Here is a 27,943-nt window from a genome sequence, read left to right as displayed (position 1 = left end):
GAATTTGAGCCCCACATTGGGTGTAGAGATTACCTAAAAATTAAAAAAAAATCTTAAAAAAGTCAATAACCTTATTATATATAAAAAAGATTATTTTGAAAATATAATGGAAGATTTACATTTTGACCCAGAAATTCCAGTTCTGGGAATTTATCTTACCAGTGTGCTTGTATATTCATTCATTCATTCATTCATTCATTCAGCAATTACTACTGAGTGCTTATTCATTCCACATCGGATCCTCTTCTGGATACCAAGAATGCAGATGAGTAAACAAATTGGACAAAACGAAACCAAAACCCAAACCAAAAGCCTTCCAATCTGGTGTAGGAAGCAGATAATAAACACAATAGTAAAAGTAAATGATACAGTGTGTTAGAAGGTGGTAATTGCTAACAGAAAAGAGTAGAGCGGAATAGGGAGTTTGGGATTGCCGGGTGGCCCAGATGGGCTTCCTGGAGAAGAAAGGAGGTAAGGAGATGAGCCATGTGCATATGGGGTTGGGGGGTGGGGGGGAAGGGAGCAAAGACCCTGGGGTGGAGTAGTGGGTGCACGCAAAATGAGTCACATCTGTAACAGAAAAAGAGTCAAAGAATAAGTATTCATCTACAGGGGACCAGTCAACAGACTAAGGTACATCTACCGGTGGAAGGCCACACAGCTGTGCACAAGAGTAAGGAAGCTATGTTGTGAGATGGAAAGATCTGCAGGATATGTTGAGTGAAAAAAAGGGAGGAGAATAGATTATGTGGTGTGCTACTTTTGTGTAAGAAAAGGAGAGAAATCAATATTAGAAAGATATTAATTCTTTCTGAATTAATGTATCAATTTAATGTGGGCTTCCCCTCCCCCCCAAAAATAAGCCCCAGAAAAGCTAGTTTTTAAGAGCTAAACAAATTATTGGGGCTCCTGGGTGGCTCAGCCGGTTAAGCGTCAGACTTTGGCTCAGGTCATGATCTCGCAGGTCATGGGTTGGGGCCCTGTCAGCTGTCAGCACAGAGCCTGGAGCCTGATTCCGATTCTGTGTCTCCCTCTCTCTCTGCCCCTCCCCCGTTCATGCTCTGTCTCTCTCTGTCTCAAAAATAAATAAATGTTAAAAAAAAATTAAAAAAAATAAAAATAAATAAACATTAAAAAAAAGAGTTAAACAAATTTTTTTCTTTTCCTTTTTTTTTTTTTTTTTTAGAGTAATCTCTATACCCACCGTGGGGCTTGAACCCACAATCTGGAGACCAAGAACTGCACTCTCCACTGACTGAGCCAGCCAGGTACCTCTAAGAAAATTCTTTTTATTTTTTATTGATTTATTTTTAATTTTTTCTGTTTTTACTTTGATTTGCACTTATTTTATGAGAATTTACTCCCGGGCCTTAAGTTTTGTTTCTTCAGTTTCTTCTGGGATATGTTTTTCTTCTGTGCAACTTCCTCTTCTGGTTTAGGAACAGTCTGCTCTTTTTCAGTAAGGATCATCTCAGTGTGGCTGGGAGAGCTCATGTATGGGTGAATCCGACTTTGAACCCTCTGAGTTCTACCTTGCATCTTGGGGGCTCTGTTCACCTGGATGTGCTCAATGACCAGAGAATCTCCATCTGAACCCTTTAAGTTCAGCATTACTCTCTGCATTTTTAAGCATGTGCAGTAAAAAGTCAGCCATCGTTTTGGGCCACCGACCCTGTGTCCAGCCCCACTGTTTGGCCTGGGCCCACCTACCAGCTCCACCATCGTAGTGATGGAATGGAACACGTTGCTTGTGCAAAGTGTCGTCGTTCAGATACTTGGTGGCTTTTCAGATAGGCATACCCCTGATGGCCTGGGCAGTTTCACGTGTGTTCCTAAAGTGAACACGAAGATTTGAACCTCTTGGTTTGTTTGATTTTGTTGGGTTTCCTGGATTAGGTGAATAGTGAACCATTTTCAGAGATCACCTCGGGCTGCTTATGGGAAGAGACTTTTTTTTTTAAGTTTATTTTATTTCTTTTGAGAGAGTGTGAGAGAATGAAGGAGCATGAACATGAGTGGGGGAGGGGCAGAGAGAGGGAGAGAGAGAGAATCTCAAGTAGGCTCTGCACTGTCACCCCAGAGCCCAACGCAGGGCCCGATCCCACCAGCCATGAGATCACAATCTGAGCTGAAAAAAAGAGTCAGATGCTTAACCTACTGAGTCACCCAGGTGCCCCCCCTAAGAAAATTCTTAAGAAGAGTGAGAAGAATAAGGCTAGCTCAACCAGAGGTCAAAACATACTGTAAAATTACGGTAATTAAAAATACTTTTTAGGGGCGCCTGGGTGGCTCAGTCGGTTGAGCATCCGACTTCGGCTCAGGTCATGATCTCACAGCTCGTGAGTTTGAGCCCCACATCGGGCTCTGTGCTGACAGCTCAGAGTCTGGAGCCTGCCTGAGTTTCTGTGTCTCCCTCTCTCTCTCTGACCCTTCCCTGCTCATGCTCTGTCTCTGTCTCTGTCTCTTTCTCAAGAATAAATAAACATTAAAATTAAAAAAAATACTTTTTGTTTGGGAACATGAATAGACAGATCAACAGAATAGGATAGAAAGTTCAGAAACAGACCCCAACACACATAGGAAAAAAATGCAATAAATCCTTCTGGGAATACTGAGTAATCATCTGGAAACAAACGCATTTGTACCCTTCCTGCATTACTTACACTAAAATAAACTTCAAACAGCTCAAAGATATAAATCTAAAATGTGAAACCATTAAAGTATCAGATTTAAAAAAAATTTATAATCCTGCAGTGGGATGGGTTTGTTTAAGCATGACTCAGAACTCAGAAGTCATCAACTTTGACCACCATAACATTTTTAAAAATTTCCACAGAAAAAAATAACAAAATCAAAAGACAGTAAACAGGACAATAATATATGCAACACACATGCAGACAAATCTCCATAGCATAAAAAGAACTCCTATAAATCAAAGTGCCGGACTAAAATCCTATAGAAAAGCAGTCCTGGAATGTGAACAAAGAGTTCTCAGGAAAGGAAATTGACACAGCTCTTAAATTTATTAAAAGATGCTAGGGGTGTCTGGGTGGCTCAGCTGGTTGAGTGTCCGACTTCAGCTCGGGTCATGATCTCACGGTTCATGGGTTCGAGCCCCGCGTCGGGCCCTGGGCCGACAGCTCGGAGCCTGGAGCCTGCTTCGCATTCTGTGTCTCCCTCTCTCTCTGCCCTTCCCCCACTCACACTCTGTCTCTTAAAAGTGAATAAATGTTAACAAAAAATTTTTTTTAAAGCCACAGTGAGATATTTAGATTCAATGATTAGCAAAGATAAAAGTCATTTGATAACATACCTGGCTCATAACTATCGTTATTAGAAAGTGCTGATCTAGGTGGAGACAAATTCTCCCTTGAGTTACTAGTTAAGTCACTGAGCTTCAGGGCCTGGAAGCCTGGTTCTTCCCTCTGCGTCAGGACCACTGCGGCAGGGGCCCAACCTCAGCCCTCCTCGGCAAGGATGCTCAGCCCGCCGAACCTCTTATTCTTGGTCACTGCCCAAATATCATCTCCTCTGGTCATCTCTTTTTTCCATACTGCTCTGTCATTCCTCTTTTGTCTCAACGACCCCCTGTCTCCACCGTCCCAAAACTTTTTACTTGGTCCTTTGGAAAGCCGGTTCTTGGTCAACAAAATTGCCTGCTGATTGCACAGCCTAGGGTTTTAACTCTGGGGCCTGGCCGGTAAGGAGAAGGCATGAAGTATGAGGGGCTAATGGCCAGGGGTGAACCCGCGTGTACCCACTGTGAGTGGTAAGGACACTGACAAGCTGGAGAGCCCACATGTCCTGAGCCAGCTTCACGTGCGGAACGCGGACTCAGTCTGGTCAGGTCTTCAGTTGTTTCAAGAGAGGCACGAAACCCTCCCACAACTGCTGGGGGGATGTAAAACGGTTCAGTGTTGTTGAAACAATTGACCATTCCTCAGATAGTGAAACACAGAGTTCCCACATGACCCAGCAATTCACTCCTGAGAATCGAAGGGAATCCAAGAGAATCGAAAACGGTTCCCACAGAGACTTGGACGTGAATGTTCACAGCAGCAATATTCAGAACGTCCAACAATGGAAGCAACCCAAAAGTCTGCCATGGAAGGAACGAATGAACAATGTGTGGTAGTCCGTCCAATGGAATATGATTTAGCCATAATCAGGAATGAAGTCCTGACATAGACTGTAACATAGATGAGACTTGGGAACATTAAACTCGATGAAAGAACCCAGCCCCCAAAGGCCACTTCTCGTATGATTCCGCTCGTATGAAGTGTTCACAACAGGTAAATCCATAGAGGCATGATGGGTTGGTTATTGGGGCTGAGGCTAGAGGGTGGGTAAGGGCACCTCTTCCTGGCACCCCTCCCCTTTACCCTCATTCCTTGCCACTCTGGCACCTGCCCGAGGCTTCCTCCAGTCCATTCTCCTTTACTGTCTGGTAAAGACCTGTCTCCCCTGGCGTTCTTGCCTCACCCCTTCATGGCCGCTTTGGGCCCAGACTTGCTTTCTCTTTCTCTTCCTCCCCAGGCCCTCCTTTGTGCTGCTGTCTCTGTGCCCACGTGCGGGGCCGTATAACAGACCGCCTCCTGCGCTCAGCTCCTGGCCCTCCGCCTCGCCCGGTCATTCCACCTCCCCCCCTTCCACGGGGCCAAAATGTGGACCTCGTTACCTCACCCTGCGTTGTTACACGCGGGAGCCCTTTCTCCCCCTGTGGCCCCAGCTTTCCAGCTGCGTGTTCATTGCTGCGCTCACACTTCCTGTTCTCTTACCCTCAAGGTGGTCTTTGACTCCACTCTTCCTGTCTTCACTTCCTGCCCTCTCCTGTGTGGCTCCCCTACCCTGACCTCTCCTCTAGCAACCTCACGACTTCTCTCCAGCTGACTGTCCGCCGCCCCTGCCTGGAAACCCCAACTCAGGTCAGTCAGATCATTCTTCCTCTCCATGGGCACACCAGGGCCATCAGCTCTGCTGGAGAAAACCATGTCACCACAGAGTCTGGTGCCATTAATTTGTGGACATCAACTGTAGCCAGGCCCCCGGTACTATACACAGCGTGCTCTGCTTTCCTCATGGGCTCACCCTGCCATCTTCCTCAGTGGCCATTTAAGACCATCTCCAGTCTCCCCAAACCGCTGGCCTCTCCTACTATCACACACAGAATCTGGAAGCCTTCGGACAGGGACTCTCCCATCGTCCTGCCATCAAGGTTCCCCCCTGACCGTACCCACTTATTGCCTCCAAGGAGAAAACAGGTCTGAATGTTTGTATCCCACAAATTTCACACGTTAAACCCCAATGTCCAGTGGGATGGTATCAGGAAGTGAGGTCTTTAAGAGGTGATTAGGTCACGAGGGCCAAGCCCTTTTGAGTGGGATTAGTGTCCTCACGAAAGAGGCCCCAGAAGGATCTCTCATCCTTCCATTATATGACAGTGTGCAACGTGGACTCCCAGCTCCCAGAACGGTGAGAAATACATGTTTTGTGTTTGCAAATCACCCAGTCTATGGTATGCTGTCATAGCGGCATGCACTGCCTGAGGCCAGTCCTCCCCACTGTGCCGGATCCCAAACCAGATTCTACCTTCGGCCCCTTGATGTTCTCTCGGGCTTCTCTGATGTCTCCCCACTGATTCCTTGACAAGAACAAATAAGAGTCCTTACGTGTCTACCTCCCTCCCTCCACCTTGTGTCCTTTTCCAGCAACTAGCCTCTTTCCCTCCTAAGCCAAAGCACTTGTTGAAAGAGTTGTCTACACTGGCTGCCTCAGTTTCCTCATATACACTTCCTCCCCAAAGCAACCTGGCTCCTGCTCCCGATTCTACTGAAATTTTTCTTGCCGGTCATCGCCGATCCCCTAATTGCCCAATCTAACCAACACTTCTTTTTTCTTTCATTAAAATTTTTTTAAAAAGTACTTACTTAGGGGCACCTGGGTGGCTCAATGGGTTAAGCGTCCAACTTTAGCTCAGGTCATGATCTCACGGTTAGTAAGTTCAAGCCCCACATCAGGCTCTGTGCTGACAGCTCAGAGTCCGGAGCCTGCTTCAGGTTCTGTGTCTTCCTCTCTCTCTGACCCTCCCCCGCTTGCACGCATGTTCTCTCTCTCTCTCTCTCTCAAGAAGAAATAATCATTAAAATTTTTTTTAATTAAAAACAATAATAAAATAAAAAACATTTATTTTTGAAAGAGAGAGAGACAGAGAAAGTACATATACAGGCAGAGAGGGGCAGAGAGAGAGGGGGCTTGAGCTCACAAATTGTGAGATCATGACCTGAGCCGAAGTCAGAAGCTTAACAGAGTAAGCCACCCAGGCGCCCCTCTAACCGACACTTCTTTTTTTTTTTTTTTTTTAATTTATTTTTTTTCTAACCGACACTTCTAAGTCATGAGCTTTTTTGGCTCCTCTGCCACACTAACCAACCTCCCGGATACCTGCCTTGCAGCAGGAATTGTGATCGAGGGGTCTGTGGGAACTCACGAGGGAGAGATTTCATCTGCCCTGGGGAGGGTCAGAGAGGGTTCCCTGGAGGCAGCGACCCCAGGGCAGAGCGTGAATGTACGCGTATAAGTTGGCCAAGCAGAGAAGGGGAGCAAGGGCATTTTACAAAATGGGAAGAATCCCAGAATTTGTGAACTGCTAGAAGTTTAACGTTCCTGAAGTGGGAGACAGATTATGAAGGCCTTTGAAGGTCATGGTAAAGAGTCTGCCGTTTGGATTTTATTCTGGAGACAGTGGGAATACATACATGACCTAAAGGAGAGGTCGGCAAGCTTTTTATGTCATGGGCTACATAGCAGGTGTTTTAGACTGTTGCAACTTTTTGCTTCTGCCGGTGTAGCACCAGAGAAGCCATAGAACACAACAAAAACAAGAGTGTGACTGTGTCCCAATAAAGTTTTATTTATGCCCACAGAAATTCGAATTTCATATAATTTTCATATGTCACAGAATGCCATTCTTCTTTTGAATTTTTTCCAGCCACTTAAAAATGTAAAATCCAGGGGCACCTGGGTGGGTTAGTCCATTGAGCACCCAACTCTTGGTTTCGGCTCAGGTCATGATCTCACAACTCATGAGTTCAAGCCCTGCATTGGGCTCTGCGCTGACAGTTTGGAGCCTGCTCGGGATTCCCTGTCTCCCTCTTTTTCTGCCCCTCCCCCACTTACACTCTCTCTGTGTCTAAAAAATAAAGAAAAATTAAAGAAAAGAAAAAAGTAAAGCCAGTCTTAACTCCCAGGGCCTGCAGGCTAAAGTTTGCCAACCCTGATGGAAAGCAAGGGAGTGATGCAATCAGAGCTGGGTTTTAGGTGATGGATCGGAGTGGGGGTGGTGCTGCCAGCCAGGAGGCTGGTGAGCAGGCCATGGCAGCAATCTGGGAGAGAGAATACACACTAGGCAAGTGGCAGTGAGGATGGAACTAGACGGCTGGGTTCAGGAGAGTGCACAGAGACGGCTTAGAAGCCTCCCTGACCACACTCCACTTGGGGAAATAAATAGGACTGGTGTCTGTTCCAAAAAGAGCATGGCCCTGAAATGCTAAGGTAATGGAACTACGTGTCACCACGGTCTCCACAAGGGGGAATCATCCCAGGCTAGTTCTAGATAGACGCCTTCAGAACATCTATGGTAGGGGGCTTTCCAATAGCAAGAGCCCCCCAGAAAGTCCAGAGTTCCTCCCTGTTTGGGGCGGGGGGTGGTGCTTACATCTGTCATGGGCTATCCACAAGGTCATTGGTCACATGGAATACTTTGGAAGCCCTGAGTGAGGCCTCGAGACAGAAAGACATCATTTGTTGGGCAGCCAGTGGGTGATGTGCAGGCAGTTGGTCATGAGAGACCCTCCTCTGAGGTTAAGATGCAGAGCTCACCGTCTTCCTTGACACCGTGAAGGGTGGTGGGTGTCTCATGGTCCTAGGAGTTGCTTTGTCTCTCCTGTGGAGGCCGGGCACCCAGAGAGGATTCCTTTTCTTCTCCAGCGTCAGGAAGGATCCGCTAAACTCATCCCCATTCTCTTTTTCCACCTGTACTCCCAGACGTAATCTCCTCGTCCCACCCCAGCTGAAGCCTGACAGGTTGTCTCTTCTCTTTCCAAGCTACTGTTGATGGATAAATACCATGTCCTTCCCCATTCAGGGGTCCCTCCAGTCTCATTACCTGGCTCGTACAAATCAAAAACTCTAGCTCTTTGCCTCAGCACTTCCCACCGTGGGATGGGTGCACAGCCCTCAGATCTCCTTGCCTCCGACACCCCTCCCCCACTTCATCCAGACAAGATGTCTACGAAGTCAGCGGCAAGAAGGAGACCGTGTTTATGACTGATGACTTCTCTCTGGGAAAAGTGGGAGAAAAAAATGGATCAGCATTCTGTGTGGGTGTTGGATTTCTGAGCAGCACAGTTCTCACTGTGACTTCGTCACACGTAAGACCTGCTTGAGATTTTGTGATGAAGTCAAAAGGAGAACATTCGGGAGCCTGGGTGGCTCAGTCGGTTAAGCGACCGACTTCGGCTCAAGTCATGATCTCACGGTTCATGAGTTCGAGGCCCACGTTGTCTGTGCTGACAGCTCAGAGCCTGGAGCCTGCTTCAGATTGTGTCCCCACTCTCTCTCTCTGCCCCTCCCCACCTCGTGCTCTGTCTCTCTCTCTCTGAAAAATAAACATTAAAAAAAAAAGAGAGAGAGAGAACATTCAACGTGGCTGAGCCACATTCAGCTGTTGAGCAAGGAATGGATTAAAGCGATGGGCCACAAATCTAATCTGGGAGAAGAGAGGCATGAAGATAGGAAAGGAGATGATGACCAGTTAAAAGATGAGGGCCGGTGGCTCAGGGGTCCCAAACACGAGGAAGAATTGTCATATCAGGAGAGTAAAAGGAAGGAGCTAGAAATACAGTTGGAGGAGGAGGTCTAAGACTGGGATGTTAGACATGGAAGTCCTGGAAGATGTGCTGTACTCACGAACGACAAGGTCCAGGGTATGACAGTGTAGCAGGTGTGAGTCTGGGGCAAATTAGGGGATGTTCAGAACCATATGGGGTTGGGGTTCTTCATGATGAGGGGTGACCTGGGTGGGCTTTGGGCAGCATGGAGCATGATGGGCTCCTGTCCTTTACATGTGCTTTGGATTCCTTCTCTTCTCTATTAAAACTCAACCCATAGGTGATCTAACCCAATCCTACGTCTTGGAATACTCTCTGCCAATGATTCCCCATTTTTATCACTAAATCTGTCCCCAACTTGGGCCTTTGCCTGGAGTGGTCATTCCTTACCACCTTCAGGGCTCTGCTCCAATGTCACCTTCTTAGAGTAGCCCTCCCACTGCCCTTAGAGCCCCCCTCCCTAAGAAAGCCCTCTTAGAGTAGCTTTCCCTTAGAAAGCCCTCGCTTTCTGCCCCAAATAACTCCTCCCTCCTCTCTGACCCTTATTCTGCTTTGTTTTCCTTCATGCACATCAATATACTTCCTATAAATCAGTACTATACTTATTTATTTGATGATTTTCTCTCTCCCCTGGAATGAGTTTTGTGGAGGGCGTGTGCAAACCCCTACCTTTCTCACTGCTGTATTGCCACACTTCAAACTCCTCCCAGCTCATAGTAAGGGCTTATTAACTATTTGTTGAAAAAATAGATACACAAGAGAAGACTATTTTATGTGATATGGGCTTCAAGAGCTCATTCTGAAAGCCAAAACCTGAATATTGGCCATTGTGTTGGATGTGTTCCTAAGGCAATTCTAAGTCCCCCCAAGGTCATCACTGCTCTGTGTCAGGTGGAAGGTCCAAGAGGAACCCTGTGAAGTGCACATCTACGGATAGTCTTCTTTTTGGTTGATACCAGTCCTGGGCAGGCAGAAAGAGATCGTGTGTTTCTCAGCGTAATAACGGACATGTTTTTCCCTAAAGGAAAAGGGCAACTCTCTGCCTTCCATGGCATTAGCCTCTGTAATCTCTGAAAAGAGGAAGGAGGCGGGCTCAGCGCACCCACCTGTGTCCCCACTTGTGGATTGCATTTCGGAGTCCAAGGGCTGGCTGCGCATCAGTGTTCATGTGGCCCAAAGTGGCGGTGGGGGTGGGGGACTCCACCTGCACTTGAGCCGTGGGAGTGACGTGGTGGTTGGGCGCTTTCAAGGGTAAAGTCCTCCAGGAAATGAGGAGCTTTGGAGGGAAGATTTGCTCTGAAGGCTGGTGTGGCTGGAGAGCTGTGGAGAGCATCCCGAAGGAGAAAGTGGCTCCAGCCAGAAGGGCCAGGGCCTTGGGGGCCACAAGAATTTTGGTCTTGATTCTCAGTGCCAGAAGCGGCCCCTGTGGGAAGATGTGACGAGATCAGTTGGGTTAAAAGAGATCCTGACGGCGTGGGTTGGAGAGGGCTGAGTGGATGCAGGGAGACTAGGCCGGAAGCTGTTGGCAAGTGTCTGAGTGATAGACGATGTGCCTTAGACCAGTAGACAAATGCATGGATCTGGCAGGTTTTTAGGAGGCTAAATGGGTGGAGCTTGATGATAAGTCAGATAAAGAGAATGAGGGAGAAGGATGATCAAAGGAGGCACCTCGCTTCTGGCAGGAGCATAGACGGACGTGGTGCCATTTATGAGGTGGGGGGACACTCAAGGGAAGAGAGGGAGGAGGAAGGACAGATGCTGAGCCAGAGAGGCAGGAGGGAAACCTGGGGAGTGTTGTGTCACAGACGTCGAGGCAGACGCCAAAACCAAAGTTAAAGCACGTGTGGCGAGCTGAGAGCAAACCTTCTCCACCTGTGTAACGGGTCCATCGTGAAAAAGATGAAAGGTACTGAAATAGGAAAATGACGCACAGCCCTATAGACAACTGGGCAACTGATACGGGAAGGTGATTTGCAGAAGAAAGGATCCAAATTTCCAGTAAACGTATGAAGAGAAGTTCAAGGTCCCTAGGAACTACAGGAATGTAAGTGTTGGGGGCCGAATTGTGTTCCCCCTTCCCCAAAATATGTGGAAATCCTAACCCCGTCTACCTCAGAATGTGACTTATTTGGAAATGGGATCGTCCCAGAGGTGATTAGTTAACATGAGGTCATGCTGGAGTAGGGTGGGGCCGTAATCCAGTGTGGCTAGTGTCTTCCTTACAACAACAGAGACTAGAGGAGAACGCTACGTGAGGAGAATTGGAGCCATTCACCCAAGGTTAACCCCCACCACCAGAAGTTGGGAAGAGGCAAGGAAGGACAGTCCCTTACAGGTTTCAGAGGGAGCACGGCCCTGCCAGCATCTTGATTTCTAGTCTCCAGAACTTTGAGACCATAAGCTTCCGGGTTTTGTTTCGTTTTGTTTTTTTTAAGCCAGCCAGTTTGTGGTACTTGGTTATAACAGCCCTAGAAATTAATACACTAAATTAAAATAACATTGAAATGCCTTTTTTATTTTTCCCATCAGCTTGGCAAACAAAACAAAACAAAAAAAGGTGATAATATCCAGTGCTGGCACGGATGTGGGTGTGAGAGAATGCCCACCGCAATGGCTGGTTGGAGTGGGATTTAGTGACATCTCACTGGAGGGCGATTTGGGCCTCCTCCCAATAAAACCTTCAAATAAAAATGAAAAGGTCCGGCAATTCCTGTCTATTGTGGATAAGCGTATGTGTTCACCAAAGAGATGCATGTAAGAATGTTCTCTGTTATACTTTTGGAATAGCCAAACACTGACAAAACGCATCATGTCCATTGGTAGGGAATGAATGGTTCCATAACTGGCTCGTTTCTTCTCCGGGAGGATTCATGAAGTTAATGAAGCTTAAGCTTCCCTGCCCCTCCCTTGCATCAGCTCCTTTGAACGCCCAGAAGGGGTTCTAGCAATTGCTGTCCGTAACTCTGCATTGTTTTTCTTAAAGAAGTTGCCTCCAAACTCAAAAGCTTCAGGCCCCATAAAACTCGAACCTGCCCCTGTCATACCATATGACGTATGACCACATTTAAAAAAAAAAAGAAATGAAGCAGATAACTGGAGAGGGGAGGGTTTTACTACGTGCAGAGGAGGGCGGAAAGTGACAAGTGGGTTTGCCATCCGGAAGTTCCTGGTAACCTTGGCGGGCAGTCTCAGTGGGGACAGTGGGTGGGAAGAAATGACAGACCACTGGGAAAGACGGACAGAGTGGGGGCCGTGAGTATGTACAGTCCTTTCAAGAAGCCTGGCTGCAGAGGGAGATGAGTTGCAGGAACAAGTCTCATGATGGAGAATGTTTTAAGAAGGAAGAGGGTTGCAGGGCGCCTGGGTGGCTCAGTCAGTTGAGTGTCCAGCTCTTGGTTGCGGCTCAGGTCATGATCTCACAGTCTGAGGGTTCGAGCCCCGCATCAGGCTTCGCGCTGAAGGCGCAGAGCCTGCTTGGGATTCTCTCTCCCTCTCTCTCTGCCCTTCCCCTGCTTACTCACTCTGTCTCTCTCTCAAAATAAATACACTTAAAAAAAATTAAAAAGAAAAAAAAAAAGAAGGAAGAGGCTTGAGCCACTGTCAAGGAAGAAGAACCGGGGAGTGCCCAGCGTTGAGGTAGAATAACAGCAGTTCTGAAAATATTTCTCGCTTTGGCTGCCCAGCCTCCAAACACTCTTCCAATCTGGGGTGTTATCTCAAGCCCCCAACTCCCATCCCAGAAGCCAAAATGGATCAGACCTCACCCCCTTCCACGCACCCAGCACGGCCGCGTGACCCGGGCTCCTGAACTGAGGTTGGAGCCAGAGCCCAGCAGTGGGCAGTAGCCGCCAGCCCAGCAGGCCCTCCTGAGTGCCCAGGAGGGATGGTGCCAGCTGACCATTCCTGTGGTTTGGTCTTGAATGACGAAGCTCCCATCCGGTTCCAATCTAAGCTGCTTCTCTAGCCTTCCCACCATTCTGAGAACAATTCCACGTTCCCCCAATAAACCCTTTCCTGCGCAAGCTAGCCAGCTGGCTTTCTGCTGTCTGCCACCAGGACCACGGCTGGGTAAGCAACTCTCCTCAGCTCTCAGGAATATGGAAGGCCATGGACAGAATCCTGCCCCATCGCATGCTTTTTCCTGGATTTCCCCAATTTTTTCCTGGAATCGTTGGTGTCTCCTACCACTTGCACCAACTCGTGTTTCATAAAAAGCGGTGTTTGATCTGGCACCAAAGGTACAGGTCTATTTATCGTGGGTTTTGTCGGACTTCAGTCTTGTGCTCTGCCCTCCAGGACCATGAAAGTCTCCGGATCCCTGGGCAGATCCCTTTCAGTCGTGAAGTGACCTGCCAAGCAGATCCTCCTAACAAGATTCCCCTAACACTTAACACTGGGAGGTTTCGTTCCCTGCGTAAGAGGTAAAATGATGGAGTGGAAAGACTATGAGATTTGGAATCAGGAGACTGTGTTTGAGTTCAAGCTTGCATGTCAGTAACTGTATGCCCTTAAGCAAGTTTCTTGAGCTCAAGTTTCTCTGAGCCCCAGTATCCTCACTTGTATATTCCTGCTGCCGAGACCCTGGGAGCTAGCTGTCACATCAGAGCGCCTACTGAAGAAACAGATCTCGTGAACAAGTTTTTATGCTTTATTCCTGGGACCTCAGAAATGTGGACTGAGGGAGGATCAGGGCCCGGAGTGAAGGGGCAGCCAGCTCTTGAGGCCAGTGCTGGAGAGCTGGGCCGGTGGGAGTCAAGGCAGTGACTCAACCAGCCACTCAGGCTTCTCTCGAGGACAGGTTAAATGCAAGACTCACAGGGGTGCCTGGGTGGCTGTCAGTTAAGCGCCTGACTTCGGCTCAGGTCACGATCTCTCAGTTCATGAGTTTGAGCCCCACATCAGGCTCTGTGCTGACAGCTCTGCGTCTGGAGCCTACTTCGGCTTCTGTGCCTCCCAATCTCTCTCTCTCTCTGCCCCTTCCCCACTTGCGCACTCCTTCTCTCTCAAAATATATAAATAAACATTTTATAAAATAAATGCAAGCGCCTGGGTGGCTCAGTCGGTTGAGCGGCCGGCTATGGCTCAGGTCATGATCTCGCGGTCTGTGAGTTCAAGCCCCGCGTCAGGCTCTGTGCTGACAGCTCAGAGCCTGGAGCCCGTTTCGGATTCTGTGTCTCCCTCTCTCTGACCCTCCCCCATTCATGCTCTGTCTCTCTGTCTCAAAAATAAATAAACGTTAAAAATTAAAAAAAAGTTAAAAAAAATTAAAAAAAAAACAAACGCAAGACTTACATAGAGATGTGGGCAGCAGAGCGACATGAAACCCAGAGATCCACAGAAATTAAAGACCAAAGTAGAAGCTGATGCAGTAGAAGCTTTGAGCTTGCAGGAGTCATCAAGCAATAAAGGCAGAGAGGCAGCTGTTGGTGGTGGTTGCAGAGGCGATGATGCCTCGTCCCATATCCCCTCCTTGATCTTTGTCCCCTTCTAGGTGCAAGAGATAGTTCCCTGCACGCAGACAGTTTTCACCTCCAGTCCCCTTATCACTCTACCTCTCAGCCTCAGGGTTTCTTCTGGAGGTATGGGAACTTGCTTGGCCCTTTGTGTAGGGTAGCCCAGAAGGATCAGTTAAAAAAAATTTTTTTTAAAGTACATTTATTTTTTGAATGAGAGAGTAAGCCGGAGAGGGGTAGAGAGAGAGGGAGGCACAGAATCCGAAGCAGGCTCCAGGCTCTGAGCTGTCAGCACAGAACCCGACTTGGGGCTTGAACTCACAGACTGTGAAATCATGACCTGAACGGAAGTCAGACGCTTAACCAACTGAGCCACGGGCGCCCCCAGAAGGGCCAGTTTAAAACCCCTAGGACTGTGGGAGCCCTTAGATAAATCCCCTAGCAGTGTGTGCTCCGTGCGGTCGCTGGGCTGGCCCCGGTGGGACTGAGCCCTGGGTGCCCACAGAGGCAGCCTGCTGTTGGCCTTATTCACTTCCTTCTCTCACTTTCCATCTCCCTCCTTGTGCTTCCGGGAACATCCTCCAAAATTAACTACCAAGTTCTTGTCCCAGGGTCTGCTTTGGGGAATCCAAATTTAGACAGCAGCACTGGAAGAGAGAAGCAGAAATGGAGAATCTACTTCCAGTGCCGAGAAGCAGTAGACACACTCAGAGATGACCAGATGAGGGCCTGCTGCCTCCTGGGCAACGTTCCAGTCTCCCCAGGCCGACTGGTGGGATGGATGGTTTCCAGTCAGCCAGGTTCCCAGCGTGTCTGGGGGAACCTGAATGACTCTCTGGGCCTTTCAACCTGAAGGCACCTGAGCAGACTTCTCCCCAGGATAGCTGCCATTGTTAAGTGCCTACTGGGTGCCAAGACCTTCACTTGCATTATTTCATATTCTCATGACAGCTTTAAGGGAGGTACTATCCTCTTCTAACAAACAGCACGGTATGGTACTGGCATGGACAGACATGTAGACCACAAGATTTGAATAGAGAACCTGGAAAGAAACCTTCACATATATGGTCAACTGATGTTTTTTTAATGTTTATTTTATTTTTGAGAGAGACAGAGCACGAGCAGGGGAGGGGCAGAGAGAGGGAGACACAGAATCCAAGCAGGCTCCAGGCTCTGAGCTGTCAGCACAGAGCCTGACGCGGGGCTCGAACTCACAGACCATGAGATCATGACCTGAGTCGAAGTCAGACACTCAACCATTTGAGCCACCCAGGCGTCCCCAGGTCAACTGATTTTTGACAAAAGTACTAAGACCATTCAAAGGGAAAAGGTCCATCTCCTTAGCAAATGGTACTGAGGAAACTGGGTATCCACATGCAAAAGGATGCAGTCCTTCCTCTACCTCATACCATCAACAAAAATGAACTCAAAATTGATCAAAGAGCTAAATCCAAGAGCTAAAACTCCTAGAAGAAGACATACGGGCAAATATTTATGACCTTGGATTTGGCAAAATAGTTTTTTAAATATGACACCAAAAGCACCGGCAACAAAAACAAAATCAGATTTCATCAAAATGGAAAACCTTGGCGCATCCAGGGACATTATCAAGAGTGTGACAAGATAACCCATAGGATGGGAGCAGAGTTTTGCAAATCATATGTAAACAGGATAAACATTTAATATCCAGATTATATAAAGAAATCCTAGGATGCATCATAGAACAAACAACCCAATTAAAAAATGGGCAAAGAACTTGAATGGACACTTCACCAAAGATATACCAGTAGCCAACGAGCACATGAAAATAGGCTCAGCATCATTAGCCATTAGGGAAAAAATGTAAATCAAAGCTAGGATGCAATGCTGCTTCACTCCCTAGGATTTTGTTTAAAGGAAAATGGTAAGTGTTGGTAAGGATGTTGTTATGAATTGAATTGTGTCCCACTTCCTCAATTCATATGCTGAAGTCTTAACCCTCAGTGTGACCCTATTTGGGTATAGGCTCTTTAGCAGATAATCAAGGTTAAATGAGGTCACAAAGATGGGGACGAAATCTGATAGGATTGGAGTCCTTATATGAGAAGAAGAGAAACTAGATCTCTCTCTCTCTCTCTCTCTCTCTCTCTCTCCCAAACCCACATACTGAGGAAATGCCATGAAAAGACAGCCAGAAGATGGCCATCTGCAAGCCAGGGAGAGGGCTGTCACTAGAAATTGAATTTGTTAGGGCGCCTGGCTGGCCCAGTTGGAGGAGCATGCAACTCTTGATCTCAGGGTCATGAGTTTGAGCCCCACGATGGGTGTAGACATTACTTAAAACAAACATACAAACAAATTTAAAAAAAAAAAAAAAAGAATTTTCTAGCACTTTGATCTTGGACTTCCCAGCCTCCAGAATTGTGAGAAATACATTTCTGTTAAGTTACCCAGTCTGTGGTATTTTGTTATAGCAGCATGAGCAGAGTAATACAGATGTAGAGAAATTAGAGCCTTGCTAGTGGGAATGTAATATGACATACCCCTTGTGGAAGACGATTTGGCGATTCCTCAAAAAGCTCAACATAGAACTTACCATATGATCCAGCAATTCCATTTCTAGGTATATACCCAAAGAAACTAAAGCAAGTTCTCAAAGAGATATTTGTACATATTTGTACATCATGTTCTTTGTAGCAGTATTCATGATAACCAAAATGTGGGAAAAAACCTAAGCATCCATCAACAGATGAATGCACAGATGAAATGTGGAATATACACACAATGAAATACTATTCAGCCTCAAAAGGAAGGCAATTCTGATACATGCTACAATATGATAAACCTTTAAGACATTGTGTTAAGTAAACTAGGTCAAACACAAAAGGACAAACATTATATAATTCCACTTATATGAGGTTCCTAGAATAGGCAAACTCAGAGAGACAGAAAGTGGAACAGAGGTTACCAGGGGCTGGGGGGAGAGAGCAATGGGGAGTTATTGTTTAATGGGCATAGAGTTTCTAGTTGGGACGATGAGAAAGTTCTGGAAAAGTTGGTGATGGTTAGACAACATAGTGAATGTACTAAATGCCACTAAATTGTACAAGGAAGATGGTAAATCTTATGCTATGTGTACTTCACCACAGTTTTTTAAAATTTGTAAAAAATAAATACAAAAACAACAACAAAAAAATGAGAGACTTAAAACTCAGGAAACGACCCGAGTGTCCTTCTCCAGGTGAAAGAGTAAGCAAAGTGTGGCACATCCATACAATGGAATGGACACGAAGGAGTCCACTATTCATACACAGGAGACCTTGGGTTAATCACAAACACATTATGCTGAGCAAAAGAAGACAGCCTCAGAATATGACACCCTGTATAGACTCCACTGTATAATGTTCTTGAAAAGACTACACTAGAGGGATGGAGAGCAAATCAGTGGTCACCAGGGGTTAGAGGTGAGGAGAGTGTGTTTATAAAGAGATAGCATGAGGGAGGTGTTTTGGGAGACGGAATTATTTTGCATTCCGTGGTGATATATATACTCTCATCTGTATACATGTTGAAATTCAGAGAACTACTCACCAAGATGTTTAAAAAGTCAAATTCATTTTTGAAAATTTTTTAAATGTTTATTTATTTTTGAAGAAGAGAGAGACAGAGCGTGAGCGGGGGAGGGGCAGAGAAAGAGGGAGACACAGAATCTGAAGTGGGCTCCAGGCTCTGAGCTGTTAGCACAGAGCCCAACACAGGGCTTGAATTCATGGACCATGAGATCATGACCTGAGCCCAGGCGCTCCAAAAAGTCAAGTTCATTGTATGATAATTCAAAATAAAAAATAAATGAGGCACTCAGATAGATGGAGTGACCTGCCCAAGGTCACACAGCTCCTCAGTGATGGGCTGGCGTGTAGACCCAGGTTTACTCGTTCCAAGACTGCCTCGCCTTCACCGGCCCAAGTTGCCTCTCCGAGGGCCAGTGTGAGGGGAGAGTGAGATAATGGAGTGAAAGCCCTTTGTAAATAGTTATGGGCTATACAAATGTCAGGCTTCCCAGTTAATCAGGGAACCTAGCTGTTCCTCCAAGCCCCAATTTAATGAACAGCATTTATTATTATTGATCGGCATACTCAATTTTGACCTTCGATATATGAAGAACTGAGGTTCTAAACAACAAAGCAAAGCAAACAAACAAAAAACAACATGTGGTGTCTTCACTCCTTCCCTAAAGGGAAGAGAAGAGAGCTATAAAAAGGAATGTCTAGTCACAGTTTAAAATAAAAAGGTTGTCAGGGTACCTAAGTGGCTCAGTTGACTGTGTGTCCAACTCTTGATTTTGGCTCAGGTCATGATCCCAGGGTCATGGGATCAAGCCCTGAGTCCAGCTCAGTGCTGAGCATGGAGCCTGTTTAAGATTCTTTCTCTCTCTCTCCCTCTGCCCCTCTCCCTGGCTCATGCTCCCTGCACGGTGGCCAGGCCTCTGCAAGGGATGCGACAAGGTAGAATCATCATCACCAAAGACCAAGGCAGGGTGAGCTGAATCCTCGGAGTGGGGGAGGGGAGGAGCTGGGTGTCCCCTGTCGGGCTAGGGAGGAACACACCAGCTTTGGAGTCAGATGAACCCTGATTCAAATTTTGCCTCTGCCATTCCTTATGATGAGAACTTACACAGTCACTTAAGCTCTCTGAGCCTCAGTTTCCTGATCTGTCACAGGGGGCAGTAATAGCACTAACTTCATAGATTCTATTTTTGTGAAGATTAGATGGTAAAGTTCCCATCTATGCCTAGCATATCAGTAAATACTGATACTAATAAACACTAACAATAGTTTCCAAGCTCTTAGACTCATATATAAAAAGATTATACAAAAATAATTCCAAAGTGAATCACAACTATTACAGGGATGAGAAAAAATACTCACCTCTGTACCATCAGTTTAATGTTCTTTCCCAGTGGGCCACCAAATCCTGATCAGACAGTTAGCTTGGTAGGCATGAACAAAATAAAAGGAAGGGCAGTTCATTGGTTCATTCTTTTGTTTATTTATTCCACCAATGAAGGCCCCATGGTAGGTGCTGGAGATGCACGGGCAAACAGGACAGACTAAGGAGCTTTCTTGGAACTTCAGAACCAGGAGGGCAGACAGACTGTAAACAAGTAATCACAGAAGTGGCCAAGACAATTTAGATAAGCCTAAGTGCTATGTAGGCAAAAAAATCGGTTGATGTATTAGAGTGAACTGGGTGGCCATTTCCATGGGGTGGCCGGGAAACCCTCCTTGGGAAGCTGATATAGCTCAGGCGAGTTCTAAGACTTGAAGAGGGCAGCCATGCAGAGATGTCAGGGGGAGACCCAGGCCAAGACCACAAGGTAGGTGCTGACTCCCTCCAGAGTGGCTGGAACTCTGTGAGCACCAGAAGGAACGACATTCTTTTTTTAAAAATTTTTTTCAAAGTTTATTTATGTATTTTGAGGAGAGAGACAGAGCACATGAGCGGGGGATGGACAGAGAGAGAGGAAGAGAGAATCCCAAGTAGGCTCCACAGTGTCAGTGCAGAGCCCAACATGGGGCTCGAACCCATGAACTGTGAGATCATGACCTGAGCCGAAGTCAAGAGCTGGACGTTTAACCTACTGGGCCACCCAGTTCCTCTGGGAATGGCATTTTTATTTTTTATTTTATTTTTTATTTATTTTTTTTTTTAAATTTTTTTTAACGTTTTATTTATTTTTGAGACAGGGAGAGACAGAGCATGAACAGGGGAGGGTCAGAGAGAGGGAGACACAGAATCTGAAACAGGCTCCAGGCTCTGAACTGTCAGCACAGAGCCCGACGCGGGGCTCGAACTCACGGACCGCGAGATCATGACCTGAGCCGAAGTCGGCCGCTCAACCAACTGAGCCACCCAGGCGCCCCTGGGAATGGCATTTTTTAAATGAGGTTGGGCAGGAGGGCAGGGGCCAAGTCACCTAGAGATGAGTCAGCCTGGGTGAGAAGTTTCAATTTTTCTTAAGTACAATGGGACGCCATGGGCAGGTTCTTTAAAGTTAGTTAGATGTTGAAAATATTTAAAATGATCAGGCTAAAATCTCCAAACTGAGGTTAGCTTTGCCAACGGGCTGTGAATAGTCAAAATCTATTTGGCCAAGGCTGCCCCCTCTGCAGAGAGCAGGGGTGGGCACTGCCTACTTGTGCTTCAGTGAGGCTCCAGTTTGGGGTTTCCATGATTAATCCCTTTTAGAAATCAACATATTATTTGTTCAGATATATTAATGCCCTCAATCCCTTTACAGTCCATTCTTGCCTGCCTGGGACCCACTTTTCCTCTCTCTGCCCATCTGAAATCCCAGCTCTGATCTGTTCAGTGTTAATTTCAGTGGGCAATCTAATTTTCTTTATCACCTTTCATGGTATCCCTAGTTATACCATTTTTTTCCTTATCCCTATTTTAGAAGTAAGGAACTCAAGCTCAGAACCTTGTTCAGAGTCACCTCATGTGATGGTAGCAGAGTCGGGATTTTAACCTAAGCTCATTTGATCTCTCACCATAGGAAGACACCCGGCATCAAAAAGGCCTCAGGTCGAAATCTGAATCGCTGTGTAAAAATACACAGATAATGCCAGATACTCAGGAGGACAGGGGCTATAAGGAAGCAAGAGGAGGTGCTTGCAAACTCAGATAAAGCAAGGAGAGAGACAAAGGCTCCAGAGCCTTATAGCTTCTGCCATCTTCATTGCAACACACAGCGGGTGGGTAATGAACGAGCAAGATTGACAATGTAGCACAAGCAGCTAAATATAGTCTCAGGTGCCTCAGAGATGAGCTGGGGTGGGAGTGGAGACAAGGAGCCCCGCAACTGACTTTGTTCAAAAGCAAAGATCTGATGGGCGGAGCAAATAGGCTCCCCGCATCTTTGAGAGCATTATGGAAGTGCTAAATCCTGGGGATAAACCTTCAACACGTTGAGTGACTGGTCTTCATAAATGGAACCTTCCGAGAACTGTAAACAGTTTAGTTGCTTAGGGGGCTCATTTCTTCCTTATTTCAAATCCAAGAGCCAACAACAAGAATACATGAAAACAGCTATAAATGACCCAGCATTTAATCCGCCTAACTGAAATCCCATTTTTACATGTGGTATATATTTTTTTTTATTTAAAAGTTTTTTAAAAATTTTATTTATTTTCGAGAGAGAGAGAGAGAGCGCAAGCCGGGGAGGGGCAGAGAGAGAGAGGGAGACACAATATTTTGAAGCTGGCTCCAGGCTCTGAGCTGCCAGCACAGAGCCCGAAACAGGGCTGGCATCCACAAACTGCGAGATCATGTCCTGAGCCAAAGTCGGATGCTCAACCGACTGAGCCACCCAGGCGCCCCTGCATGTTGTACGCATTTTTCTTTTTAATGTTGATTTATTCTTGAGAGAGAGAGACAGAACGTGAGCGGTAGAGGGGCATCGAAAGAGAGAGACACACAGAACCCAAAGCAGGCTCCAGGCTCTGAGATGTCAGCACAGAACCCGATACTGGGCTCAAACCCACAAACCGTCAGATCACGACCTGAGGTGAAGTCTGATGTTTGACCACCTGAGCCACCCAGGCGCCCCGCATATTGTATATTTTTTTTAAAGATTTTTGCAAGGCCCATGATGATTCAATTTCCTGTTGGCATCATGTAAGAAATGCTTTTCTGTGTTTCTTGGTTTTCACAGTTTTGAAAAATACCATTATTATTATTTATTGTATATATGTATATACACATACATACACACACACACACACACGGTAATTATTATACCATTCTTATTAGTGTTAGGTTGTTTCTGTGTCTTTATACCTGTTAAGCAATTGTATTTTCAAGATGTTCTGATGTTCAGTGAGATTTAAACATTAGTGGAATACAAAGAGAAATGGTTGGCTGATGTAACTTCCTTCTTCCACTGTCTTTGCCATATTCTCCAACAGCTGTGGACGAATGGAGATGCCTTCTGAAGACTCTTGACAATCTAGAAGACCTATGGGACATGAGCTTCATGAAAGAGCAGAATCTTCAGATACTCTAGAACTGGGCCCCCCTGAGTTATTCTTTTTTTTTTTTCTTCAATATATGAAGTTTATTGTCAAATTGGTTTCCATACAACACCCAGTGCTCATCCCAAAAGGTGCCCTCCTCGATACCCATCACCCACCCCCCCAACCCCCCATCAACCCCCTGAGTTATTCTTTTATGATACTTTCTACTACTGCAGCTCCCGAATCTTGTAAGTGAGGGGATTAATGAACCCATTTCAACAATCCAGGCCTAGGCTGGCTTAAGGCCAATCTAGGCTCAAGGCCTAGACAGTGGGGGAAGAGGGAAGAGAGTGGATTTATGTGGAGCAAAACAAAGAGACAAGACACGGCAGCCACACAGATATTGGGGATGAGGGCAAAAGTGGCATTAAAGACGACTTTAAAGTTTCTCACCTGTTTGACTAGATGGTAGTGTCTTTAAGCGAGATAGAGGCAATCCGTCGCAGGAAGAGGAGTTTGGCAAAAAATAGAATGTTTAATTATCAAGGCATCTCAAAAAAGTTTAGTTCTTCTGTAAGTATAGGATGATAGGTTCTACTTTTGTGTAATGGATAGTTTCACGTCTCAGAATCCAAAACGTAGACACAATTAGTTTGAAAAATTGCTACTCTGAGGTTACTCTGACTAAAGGGGACACTTCGGTGAGAGCAATCGTGCTGTTTCAGACTTCACCATAGAGATCTCAAAATGTTCAGAGAAAAGAGGAAGCCTCCATGATGGGGGCCCGAAAGGGTGGCAGGGGCCTAGTCTGTATTTAGAGGAGCCTGGAGGGGGACCTGCCTCTCAGGGCCAGTTCTGAGGTGAGGGACTAGGAGCTTGACTGGATTGGGTGGGAGATATTCTTGGAAGGAGCACAGAAAGTCAAGCAAGGCCAACTGAAGCTACAACACAGCCCTGGGATCAGTCCAAAGGACTTGTGTGAGGCTGTAAGGAGATGTGCAGAACCAGGATATGCTGCCATGCAGTTATAGGCTGCATGAGGCTCTGTGTACCATGCGGTGAAGGCCCAGTTTAGGGGACGGGACAGCAGGCCTACAAGAAGCCCAGGAAGGTGTTCTAACAGTAGGTCGAAAACTGATCCAAATAGAAAAGAGGGAGCACCTAAATAAAATAATGTCATTACCCAGGGGATCGACTCTCCAGTGGGTTCTGATTTGAAAAGAGCCTGATCAAAACATGGGACATGAACAAGGAATGGAAAAGATAGACAAAGGACTCTCAGAAGACTATTCTTTTGGCTGAGGAAAGGAGTAGAAAATGTCAGATGACATTACAATGAAATGATGAGCTTTTTAGGAATGTTTTAAGAGTGAATAAGGAGGGGCACCTGGGTAGCTCAGTCAGTTAAACGTCCAACTCTTGACTTCGGCTCAGGTCATGATCTCACATCTTCATGGGTTTGAGCCCCACATTGGGCTCTGTGATGGCAGCACAGAGCCTTCTTGGGACTCTCTCCCTCTCTCTGCCTTCCCCCACTCATGCTGTCTCTGTCTCTGTCAAAATAAATAAATGAAGTTATTTAAGAAAAGAGTGGACTGGAACAAAAAATTAAAAATAGCACTACCCTAAGACCCAGCAATTGCACTACTAGGTATTTATCCAAGGGATGCAGGGGTGCTGTTTCGAAGGGGCACATGCACCCCCATGTTTATGGCAGCACTATCAACAATAGCCAAAGTATGGAAAGAGCTCAAATGTCCATCGATGGATGAATGGATAAAGAAGATGTGGTATATATACAATGGAGTATTACTCGACAATCAAAAAGAATGAAATCTTGCCATTTGCAACTATGTGGATGGAACTAGAGGGTATTATGCTAAGTGAAATTAGTCAGAGAAACACAAATACCATATGACTTCACTCATATGAGGACTTTAACACACACAACAGATGAACATAAGGGAAGGGAAGCAAAAAAAATAATATAAAAACAGGAAGGGGGACAAAACATAAGAGACTCTTAAATATGGAGAACAAACAGAGGGTTACTGGAGGGTTTGTGGGAGGGGGGATGGGCTCAATGGGGAAGGGGCATTAAGGAATCTACTCCTGAAATCACTGTTGCACTGTATGTTAATTTGGATGTAAAATTAAAAAAAATTAAAATAAACTTTAAAAAAAGAGTGGATAAGGAAAAGCTGTGGGGATGAGAGGGGATAATATTGAGAGTTGAGAACCAAATTGCTGACTGATTTTTCTAGCACAGCAGACACTGCAAGGATGTTGGAGAGTTCACAGCAACACCAGGCATGATGGGGAGTTGGGCTCAGAAAACAGGCAGCAGCTGGGATCCCAGCCAACATTATGCCACAGAACCAGTTTGGGAAGGTGCTGGCTGTTGAGACCATTCAACACTGGGTGTCATAACCCATTCTGCCACCTGCACTGGGCCCTGGGTGCTGCCGGTGCTGCTGCCCACGGCCGTAATGGATGGCAGGGTGCAGGTCTCTAGTGAAGGTTAGGTAACCTCCCTGGTTCCAGCTGCAAGGAAATTGGAGGAGCCAGGAACTGGGAGGTTCAAAGTCTATGATGGGAAATGAATTCTGCTTTCTTCAAGGTGGGGAATTTCTCAACCAGTGGAAGGGGCATCAGACCAAATTAAAGATTCACTTTGGTTTGTAGCCAAGAGACTAATGACAGTATGACCAGTTGGAGGCAACTGCAATCATCCTACTTATTTTTTAATTTAATTTTAGAGAGAGAGCACGTGTGAGTGGGAGAGAGGGGCAGAAGGAGAGAGTCTCAAGCAGGCTGTGCGCTCAGCACGGAGCTCAACACAGGGCTTGATCCCACGACCCCAGGATCATGACCTGAGCCCAAATCAAGAGTCAGACGCTCAACTGACTGAGCCATCCAGGTGCCCCTGCAATCATTTTAGAGAAAAATGAAGAGGACCTAGACTCCATCCGTGGGAGTGGGAATGGAGAAGAGGGTACAGGTTTTAGTGAGAGCACATCTGTGGAATGAATAGTGTTTAATGGTTAATCAGACACGGGGGCAAAGAAGAGGAGAGCATCTAAAATGCTTTTTGAATGACTGTGGCTTCAGGAATTGGATGAGTGGCAATGCCATTAACCGCGAGAGGTCATCCAGGAGGAGGGTTATGTTTTGGGAAAATGGAAGGAAAGTCATCGTTGACCTGTTGAGTTTGAAGTGCCTGTGAGACACACAGCCAGGGATAGACAATGGACACATTTGGATACCACTATCCTGAAGACAGTTAACTATGCAGTGGTGTGCTGGTAACAACAGGCTCTCCACGGAAAGGAGGCTCTGATTTGCAGCATTTCCCAATTCCTGTGGTGTAAACACACCCACTATGGCCAATTTCAAACTACCAACATGAGGTTACCAAAAGTGGATCTGGGAAGAGATGCGCACAGGCCGGTCTCAGGAGCCCACTGGAGGGTCTGGCCCGCTATTGTGACTCCAGGTGAGGATGCCGTCTCTCAGACAAAGCAAAACTTCAAGAATGGAATCTTCAGGGCAGACTGAGATAGAGGAGCCCTTCCAAGGCATAGGAGTTGAGAGAAGGAAAACCAAGAGAGAATGGGCACTGCAAGATCAAGCCCACGTCTGAGCCCTGTGGAGCTCTCCAGAATTAAGTTCCATATTCATTCGTTTTCCCAGGATCCTCCGGCTAGACTATGAGCTCTTTGAGGGGAGAGATTTAGTCTAACGCGGCTGTGTCCTCTAGGCTGGCACACAACAGGCACTCAGCAGTAATGTCACTAATATCTCAGGGAAGGTTCATGTCCACCAGTTTCACGAGGCAACACAAGAATAACGAGATGTCCGTTGCAAGATGTTTTGGCTCAAGGTAGGGAAAAAAACTCCTTAGCAAGTCTTGAAGTAGACACCTCTTGTGTTGTCTGTCTCTCATTCTTCTGGGAACGGCTACCCTCCATTCCGATGGGGGTTCTCAAGGCGGTCACTGTTGTCCACACGAACGTGCCCATTGGTCCAGGTATGGGCCCCTGACCCAGTTGGGATTTGGGGAATCTGAGCTTGGAGTGAGTCCCTCTTGCGTACGTAGCAGCTGTGGGAGAAGAGGTGGCAGAGTGTCGGCACTGTTTTCCTGCCACAGGAGGGGAGTCCTCGGAGAGGCAGAGAATCCCAGCAGTGCCTCCCTGGTTCCATTCTCAGGTCCAACCGCATCCTTAGCCCTTTCTTCTGTTGTATTACATAGCCTCATACCCGCCAGTAAGTTTCCCTTACCTAAGCAGAAGCTGCATCTCTGTACTCTGCAGCCTAGGGCACTGATTAATACTCAAGCCGATCTCCCCAGATATGTAATGTCATCTGTGTGAAAAGCAAGGTGTTCGCTATTGAAGTATTCACACAGTTTGACCACTTGAAAGGGGTTTAGAAGAGGATGCTTCTGCTGAGGGAGATGGTCCTAAATTAACAGCCAACAGTAGCAGCTACCTCCCTGTGAGTGCTTGCTGTGTGCGTGGTGCTGTGAGCTGAGCAAGGTGGGTTTGATCCAGGTTCATTAAGACCTCAAAGTTCTTAATAACTAAGCTAGATATTCCTAAACTTAAAAAAATTTTTTTGGGGGGCGCCTGGGTGGCTCAGTCAGTTAAGCATACGACTTCAACTCAGGTCATGATCTCATGGTCCGTGGGTTTGAGCCCATGTTGGGCTCTGTACTGACAGCTCAGAGCCTGAAGCCTGCTTCAGATTGTGTGTCTCCCTCCCTCTCTCTCCCCTCCCCTGATCATGCTGTGTCAGTCTCTCTCTCTCAAAACTAAGCAATAAACATTAAAAAAGTTAAAAAAAATTTTTAATGTTTATTCATCTTTGAGAGAGAGAATGAGCAGGGGAGGGGCAGAGAGAGAGACAGAATCTGAAGCAGGCTCCAGGCCCCGATGCGGGGCTTGAACTCATGGAGTGTGAGATCATGACCTGAGCTGAAGTCGGACCTCAACCGACTGAACCACACCAGGCGCCCCTAGATATTCTTAAACTTTTTTACTCTAAAGATCCCTAGATGATCTTAAAAATTGAAGACCTCAAAGAATTTTTGTTTTTGTGAGTAAATATCTACATTTACCATAATGGAATGTAAACCAAGAAATTAAAAAGATTAAAAGAACAAAAACCATCACATGTTAACATAAATATTTTTATTAAAAGCCACTATTTTTCAAAACAAAAAAAATTAAAGAGTGGCATGATTTTACACTCTGCATATCTCTTTTATATCTAATAGAAGACAGCTGGATTCTCATGCCTGCTTCTTCATTCAGTGCGTTACTTTGGTTGAAGTTTGTAAGGAAAAGCTGGCCTCATACAGACATGTAGTGGAAAAGGAACTTCATGAATCTCCTGAAAGAGTCCAGGAACCCCCAGGAGTCCTCAGACCCTTGTTTGAGAACCGCTACAGAAAACTCGACTTTCTCAGCTAAAGACTACATGATCACCACTGAATTAGTTTTAGAACTGGCAATTCCTTCATCGCCAAGCCTTTTTTGTTTAATCTCTGCCCAACACGGGGCGTAAACTCATGACCCCAACCAAGATGGAGTTGCATGCTCTA

General features: G+C 46.3%; 2 long non-coding RNA genes and 1 pseudogene across 2 annotated transcripts; 1 reads left to right on the top strand and 2 right to left on the bottom strand.

Moving 5' to 3' along the window:
• Positions 1-1,188: 1,188 nt before the first annotated feature.
• LOC109265616 (uncharacterized) lies at positions 1,189-22,454 on the top strand. The gene is made up of 2 exons (XR_002079278.2): positions 1,189-1,268; positions 22,291-22,454. It is a non-coding gene; the product is annotated as an uncharacterized LOC109265616 (long non-coding RNA).
• LOC109265614 (60S ribosomal protein L17-like) lies at positions 1,319-1,922 on the bottom strand (annotated as a pseudogene).
• On the bottom strand, positions 22,115-26,942 carry LOC109265615 (uncharacterized). The gene is made up of 2 exons (XR_002079277.2): positions 22,792-26,942; positions 22,115-22,340 (listed from the first exon to the last, which is right to left on the bottom strand). It is a non-coding gene; the product is annotated as an uncharacterized LOC109265615 (long non-coding RNA).
• Positions 26,943-27,943: the final 1,001 nt, after the last annotated feature.

Source organism: Panthera pardus, unplaced genomic scaffold (assembly GCF_024362965.1).
Source record: "Panthera pardus isolate Hobbes unplaced genomic scaffold, ASM2436296v1 HiC_scaffold_6, whole genome shotgun sequence".
Classification (NCBI taxonomy): Eukaryota; Metazoa; Chordata; class Mammalia; order Carnivora; family Felidae; genus Panthera; species Panthera pardus.
The sequence above is the reverse complement of the archived record's forward strand: the minus strand, read 5'-3'. Positions and strand labels throughout refer to the sequence as shown.